The sequence below is a fragment of the Lepeophtheirus salmonis genome, chromosome Z, assembly GCF_016086655.4.
Source record: "Lepeophtheirus salmonis chromosome Z, UVic_Lsal_1.4, whole genome shotgun sequence".
NCBI lineage: Eukaryota > Metazoa > Arthropoda > Copepoda > Siphonostomatoida > Caligidae > Lepeophtheirus > Lepeophtheirus salmonis.
This window is the reverse complement of record NC_092584.1, coordinates 5,387,612-5,395,344: the sequence shown is the minus strand read 5'-3', so window position 1 is coordinate 5,395,344 and position 7,733 is coordinate 5,387,612. Positions and strand designations below refer to the sequence as shown.

The 7,733-nt window shown below is 34.3% G+C and overlaps 1 long non-coding RNA gene across 1 annotated transcript; it reads right to left on the bottom strand.

Moving 5' to 3' along the window:
- Positions 1-4,601: 4,601 nt before the first annotated feature.
- Positions 4,602-5,358, bottom strand: LOC139907364 (uncharacterized). The gene is made up of 2 exons (XR_011783916.1): positions 5,270-5,358; positions 4,602-5,056 (listed from the first exon to the last, which is right to left on the bottom strand). It is a non-coding gene; the product is annotated as an uncharacterized lncRNA (long non-coding RNA).
- Positions 5,359-7,733: the final 2,375 nt, after the last annotated feature.

Below are 7,733 nucleotides of genomic sequence, written 5' to 3'. Positions count from 1 at the left end.
TATTTAAAAATTTAGAAGAAAGTCTCAAATTTCACCAAAAATAAACAACTACCACATATTAATCAAAATTATGGGCATAGTAGTTGAGAATGCCCGCGTTGCAAGCCTGAATAGAAGGGAATAGAAACAAAGAATGAAGGTAGACGAAAAGAGATAGTGGGAGGAGTGTACTGGGATGTAAATCCAATTCATTTTTAAGCGTACTAGTTTTTATGGAAGTGGTAATCCGAGGAATGAATTCTCTTTTCCTTAGCAATTGTCACTATTATTCAATTCCTGAGTAGTGACCATCCTCTTATAAATAAATTTAATTTTATTCAAAACTTGATTAAACATGGGTATGTGCTCATAAAAGACGGAACATAAGCCTGAAGATTTGTTACAGAGTTATAATTGTTACTCCTTTTGGACTCGGAGTAGAATTTGGGATCGACATCGGAGTATTTCTAGCAAATGTCCTGGTTTATTTCCTTTCGTCATTACCTTGTTGTTTCAGCTGATTGTAGCTCATCTAATGAAACGCCATAGGCATTATTCTTTTTCTCGTCCGACACATTATAAAAATTGTGAGGATTACCTTGTTGATTTTCAATTTTTTTTTTTTTTAACATGCTCCTTTGAACCTGGATTTTACTCTGTGAAAGACAGAGGGAAAAGAAATGAGGGGAGAGACAAAGAGAAGAAGAGATATATAAAAAGAGGAAAGAGAAAAAAGTTTCTACTTCGGTCAAAATATGTCCTTTTCTACGACTATCGCAAAATTTTAGACTGATGTATTAGACTGTTTATAATTATATGTCTGATAACACCAACAACAGAATTATAAATACAATAACGGTAATTGGGCGTCGGATAATAGACAAATATTGCTTAAATAATATAGAAAATAACTCCTGAACAATTCCTCCCTGTTACTCTCTGTTTTTCCTGAGTATACTCAAACATAACTAATCAACAGTACTCGGAAAACTACCCTGGAGAAAATTGCCAGTGGAAGATTGCCCTGGAAAAAACTGCCACGGACAAAAATTGACCGTATTTTGTTCAAACTTCATGAAAACACATTATAAATTCGATAAATATTATTAATACAAAATATCAGACAATATTTGTTTGGAGTACCTCCAAGTGTGAGTAATGATTTTTGCTATACAATTTCCTTGTAATTTTCCAAATTCAATCTAATCTTCTAAGAAATGGTTGGAGAGGATTAGTAAGAAGAGCGGGAGGAGGAGGAGGGAAATAGCTTAGGCCCTCTTAAAATAAGGTTGAATAACCTTCTCCCTCGGATTGGCCCGGGGGTAGTGTGGGATTGCCAAAAAACCACGGACAATTCATCGAAGGAACCCCGCTTATACCAAAAAATAGTACAAACTCCCAGGTTGCAGGGGGTACTTGGGGAACTCCTGGATCCTTAAAAACCACCGCCAATTCATCCAATAAATCTAAAGAGCCTCTCTAACACCAAAAAATAGTTTAATGCCTCGATTTGCAAGTTGAACCCCACACTTTTTTGTGTTTTTGCATCATTTAGCTCTTTTTTCTTATGGATTCTACTGCACATGCAAATAATATCATTTGTATTTCAATAGTAATATCAATAAGTATTTTTTCTTCAAATTTATAATGAAGTTTGAACAAAATACGGGTAATTTTCCTCCATGGCAATCTTGCACGCGTAAATTAAAATTAATACCCAGCAGGGAACTACGTGGTAATCGAAATTGATTTTATTTCTCATCGCACGGATATGTTTGTCATATACGGTCTCACAAGGATAAAAATAACTATTTCATATTAGATATTGACTGCCTATACATTCAGTGAGAGAGGGATTGTCATCATAGGAGACTTAAATGCCACGAGATATTTTAAAAGGGGCACAAGTAACTATGAGGGATCATGTAATTAAAAAAACCGCAGCAATTTAGAAAAAGTGATAAAATTATTATTTAAAAGATCTGGACCTATACACTTCAATCAGTTAACCCCAAAATGACTTTCTCATGTCTTCAATTGCGAAATAAAGGACGACTTGTCTATATTCTGGTGTTTCCATCTATCGTTTTAACTCTCGCAGAATTCAAAGTACCACTTGAATACATTTCGGACCACTTTCTAATCTATGCCTCTTTCCTTTACTCAAGTATAACTTTCAAGTCGAGTTGGAAATTGAATGTATCTCTCTTACATCGACTCGTTTAGAAATATAAAATATTGTAGATGAAACGATCAGAAAACTTGATCAAGGTGAATATACACCTTCAATTGCTTTATAAAAAATTGAGTCGTCTTCTGGATCAGTATTGAAGAAGGAAGGAATAGAAGCAGCAGCTATCGGAAGACTAGATTTTAAAAAAAAACTGAAACTCTTAAAGAGACAACCGTGTCAATTACAGACTTATCATACTTCTCGACACATCGTACAAAATCCTCACTGGAGTCCTTAACAAAATAATTAAATTAACTCTCCATCTGATCATATCTCCAGCACATCCCTTCAAGAGGCTATCGAAATACCCAAACCCTGCCTTCCTAATCAATTTCGAAAAGCCTTTGATTCGATTAGTCATGAATTCATAATAAGCCAATCATACAGTAGTGGTCTTCCTCCTACATTCATGAATATAATATCATGTGTCCTTAGAGACTCTTCCTCAAGAGTTCATTTACCAAATGTGAACGGAAAGTTTTTAATAGAAAGTGGATGAAAATGAACCAATGTTCTTGCTTGTTTATTGATTCTGATTGTCATTAACGAATTCTACTGCAGAATCGATTGGAACCATCTCGTCAAAGTCCTCAAAATGAATAATGAAATATTTAAGACTCTTTTAATTGCAGATGATCCCACAATTTTTACAACGGAATCACAAAGTGATATTCAAATCTCATTACAAAAAATGTTATAGATAAACTTGCTGAACTTGAAAGAACATCAGGACTGAAATTGATCATAGCTAAATCAGAATTAGTCACCTCTCTAAAAGAAAGCTTGTAACGAATTTCGAACATTCAGGATGCATACTCAGTACTCTCCTAAGAGTTGTTATTGCGTCAATATCCCAAAAACATGTCATTAAAGAGAAAAATTGTGGAGACTAGGGCAAAGAAGGTCAACGGATATATTTCGGTGAATATTACAAAATTAGAAAAATTCCAAATTGGTTATTCCACAAATTGTTCATCTCTTCAGGTAAATACCATTTTTCAAAAAAAAAAAAAAATATATGCAAGATAATAGACTGTTCTAAGAAATATCTAGTCTGGGGAGACTAACGACATTTTATCTTCAACGACGACCTTATTACCTCACACAATAGGTGGGGACTGGCTCCAGTCGACAGAAAAGTATTTTGGAAAGAACTAAAACATTACTTTGATAAAAAAAGCGAGGACGTTGTAGCAAAAAGAATCAAATATGCGTTCGAAAGATCAACTAGATATGAATTCTCACATATAATATTTCTTGGACTGAACGAAGTTTTTTTAAATAATAAAGACCTTGGGTAATTATTGCAATAGAATGGCAGTTTCTTGAGAAAGTTCAGTCGTTGGTACTCTCAATTCCTTAGGTCCTGATGAACCACTCAACTTTGTCCCGCCCCTTAGAACTGTCTATCAGAACTATAAAGGTTATACCCTTAGATTGAAAACGAGGATTTACTAAATAGAATAAAGAGTTTTATTAGATTACCTTTCTGACCTCCTGATAGAATTATAATTACTTTTGATACTCTTCCAGAAACATTTCCTGAGGATCTCAGAGCCATTGCCAATTATTTTATAGATAATTAAATCCGTCGATATATGGGAAGAACAAAAAAGAGCCAAGATATCGACCAGCTTCGTGGAATATGAATAAAAGAACTGAAGAAGGTTTACCTTGAACAAATAACTCCTAAAAGACTGCATATATGGCTTTCCAGTCTTCCATGCAGAGCCAGAATCCTTTACTTTGGATGCTTTTTCAATCCATCATTAAGTAAAAGGGCTTATAAGAAGTTGCGTTCCAACAAAGTATATCAGGATCAGTTCCTTTGCCCCCCAAAAAAGATAAATGATGCACTAAATCATTTAATTCAAAATATAAATAGTATGCCTATTCTTTATTTTGTAGGTGAAATAAACGTATAATTTGAAAATTGAATTTGTTTTAACATATTTCAATATATAATACCACAAGAGTAGAATGTAAATAGCCCGACTCATCTCCTACAAAGGGGACAGGGGTCTCCGTGGAAGTAAATAAATGGAAGGATGAAGTACTATTTGAATAAAGTGTGTATTATTATTAGCGAGATTCCTCTACATACTAAAAAGGTGAAGATGGGCACTTATAAGATGATAAATTGATAAAATTATTCTAAATACAACTAATAACTAATACTAATATGCTACAATATACAAATATTTAAGTAAAAATCCATCACACCGGGCATATCATCTATTACTTATTAATATTATACTTTTAACCATTAAATGTTTTTGTTGCACACATGAAAAATACCAACCCCATCCCTAGTTGATATAATATTCAAAAAGAATGTGTCAATCTGTAACAACCATGTTCGTAAGTGTGAGTAAATATTCGTATGATATTGATGTTGAATCACCACAAGCACTAAATAGTTTATAAGTCAATAAAAAAACATTCTAGGGTTAAAGCCTTTTTTAATATCTAATTCCGAATAAGTGTGACTTTTTTTTAATTCTATAATTTGTAACTTCTATTGAACGAATCAAAATAATTGTCGATTAAAGAAAATCATCATGTGGCACAATAATTGAACTATCATCCACGAATAATTAAGATTTGTCAAAAAATTACTAAATTATTTAAAAAAATTCTACAAAGATAACTCCATCTAGGTATTTCCCAAGTTCACGATCCATATTCTAATTGGGAATAATCTATAAGTTCATATATTAACATTAATAATAGGGAAATTCTATAGTTAATTTTGTCCTTTAAGAATTTCTACATTCAATGAATCTAGAAGAGTTATGAACGAGTTCCCAAAAAGATCCGTCCCAACTCCCATGAAGCCTTCACCTTAAAAGAAACAAATACAAGTAATATAATCATGAATCAAGTCAAAAATGGCTCATGAATTATAGGTTTACTGTCATACCCTTAGTCAACAAAAGTGATCATAGAATGCACATCCTTTTTAAAAATCCTATTCCAAGAGGACCCATGGATCAAAGTGTTTGAATGCCATCCCACTCAATATGTTTGTATATTCATCCCTTCAAATAAACTTACGTAGTTGAGACACAATCCGATAAGATCCTCAGTTACTTCATCTACATATCTTTTATTTGACTTTGAACACCTCTCTGGTTGTTGATGAGTGATGACGTCTAATAATGACGTAATTTATTTCATTATATTTACTATATGAAAATGTCGCTAAAATGAAGCTTGCCAAAAGGAAAACTTGCTGAATTGAATGGTGCTAAGATGACCCTCGCCGAAATAAATCTTGCTCAAATGAATGCACGTCGTATATGTATCTCTAATCATTAAGGCTATGGGTCAGTCAATATTTGTATTAATCTGATAATATATACATTTATTTATTAAATCCAAAATATTCCAATGTATGGACTCTGAGCTTACTTCCGTGTTTAAAAATGGTTATCATTTATCAATGTTTTTACGTAGGACGACCAAAGAGTTTACATAGTTTTCAATTGCTTTTATTACAACGTTAAGCATGAATATATAAAACGGATTTCGCATGAACAACCCTTGGACCGGTGTGTATTATAGCATGTTAGAAGGGTTCCTTGGTGCTTAGAAAGGCGGCAGGGGTGGAGTTTAAACTGGATTTGGGCCCAGCAATTCAACTGTTCAACTTGTAGGCCAGGATAAATTTGGGAATATTAGAAGGGACCTGGATGCTCACGGAAGCGGGGCCGGATAAATTCAACTTGCCTTGGGGCCCAACAGTTCAACTACACAACCTGTGGACCAGGGTGTATTATAGCAAAATAGAAAGGTTCCTCGGTGCTTAGATACGTGGCGGTGGTGGAGTTGAAACTGACTTTGGGACCCAGTACTTTGCCTACACAACCTGTGGGCCAGGGTGTATTATAGAAAAATAGAAGTGCTCCTTGGTGCTTAGAAACGTGGCAGTGACGTTGTTTAAACTGCCTTTGGGAGCCAGCAGTTTGACTACACAACCTGTGGGCCAGGGTGTATCATAGATTGGAAGTATTCCAACCTGGTACGTTTCTTCATCATTCAATAGTTTTATCATCCAAATATAATATAAATTGCAACAAAATGGCACAAGATTACATCATCTTGCAATGAAATTACTCACAATCATATGGCTAACAAAGATATTGCCTCACGATGATATTACCTCCAATGTTTTTTGTCTCACAATGATCATGTACACAACGATATTACCATGCAGCGATATAACCCAAACTTTTTTGTCCGCAACCTTCTTACCAAAATCATTTTACAGTGATGCAATAAAGCTTGCTAATTTACACGATTTTAAAGTTATCTACGCTCGGCGGTTCTGTCTATTCTTTTTTTTTTTTTTTTTTTACATCTCTATGATCAACTGACTATTTGATTCATATTTAGCTATCAAATATTAGCAAATTTAGAATAATTTAAAAGAAATAGATAAAGAATCTTATAATATTAATTTTAATCAGGATTTCATATGACAGGGTTAATGTATGTGTAGAGGTGTATAAAATATGCCCTACAGGGGGGGAGCTGATTTTTCTAATAGGTAATCGGAACTGTCTTTTTATTTACCTTAGCGTCTATCCTTATTATTTCATTATTGTGTTATTGTATTGTCATTATTGCTTGCTAGACTAGGAATATAATTGAGTAAAGACATTAGAGTAATGTCTGCCTAATGGTGGAAACTTGAAACTTACAAACTTAAATTACATTGATTTGAGAGGGTATGTGAAGAGAAATTAAAATTGTTTGAATTTGTATATGTAGCCATGTATCTCAAGTACCTGGTGCTTTTTGAATTTTTTAAATTGTACAAGAAATGTTATTGCAGCGAGATTTCAAGGCTGAGTTAACTCCGACAGAACTGGCCAGGCGGACGGCAATAGCTCGTAAGACTATTTACAATGTTAAGAAGAGGCTTGACCAACGAACCATAGACAGAGAGACAAGCTCCGAGAAGGACAAAACATTTTTTTTGTGGATTCCATCAATGACGCCGTGGTCCTGGAGGGTTATAGGCTCACAACATCCATGCACATCGACGTTTTCAAGACCCACCGACTCAATTGGGTACAACCAAATTTCCCCGACGTCAAAGTCGTCTTTCATCAAGATGGAGGCCCAGCTCACACTGGAAAAATTACTTAAACCATCTTAGCTAACAATCTCGCATTCTGGAGCATGAGAATGCGGCCACCATATAGTTTGGACGTAATTCCCTTCGACTTTTCTTCCTGACCCACATCGAGAGGAGGCCCTGTCGACGAGGAATGGTCTGCCATTGACTCGAACTTAATGCGCAATATCTGCTACTCTCTTCAGATTATGTTGATCTCCATCTGTGAGTCCAATAGCCTCCAAATAAAATAAATCAATATGAAATTGCCTATGTATCAGAAAACGATAAATAAATATATTTGTTACATGTATAATTAAAGATTGGCAGGCTATTTTCTCTTTTCTTTACAAGTGGTTAAGTTACAAGTTTTCACTTGTCGTATATATAGATATA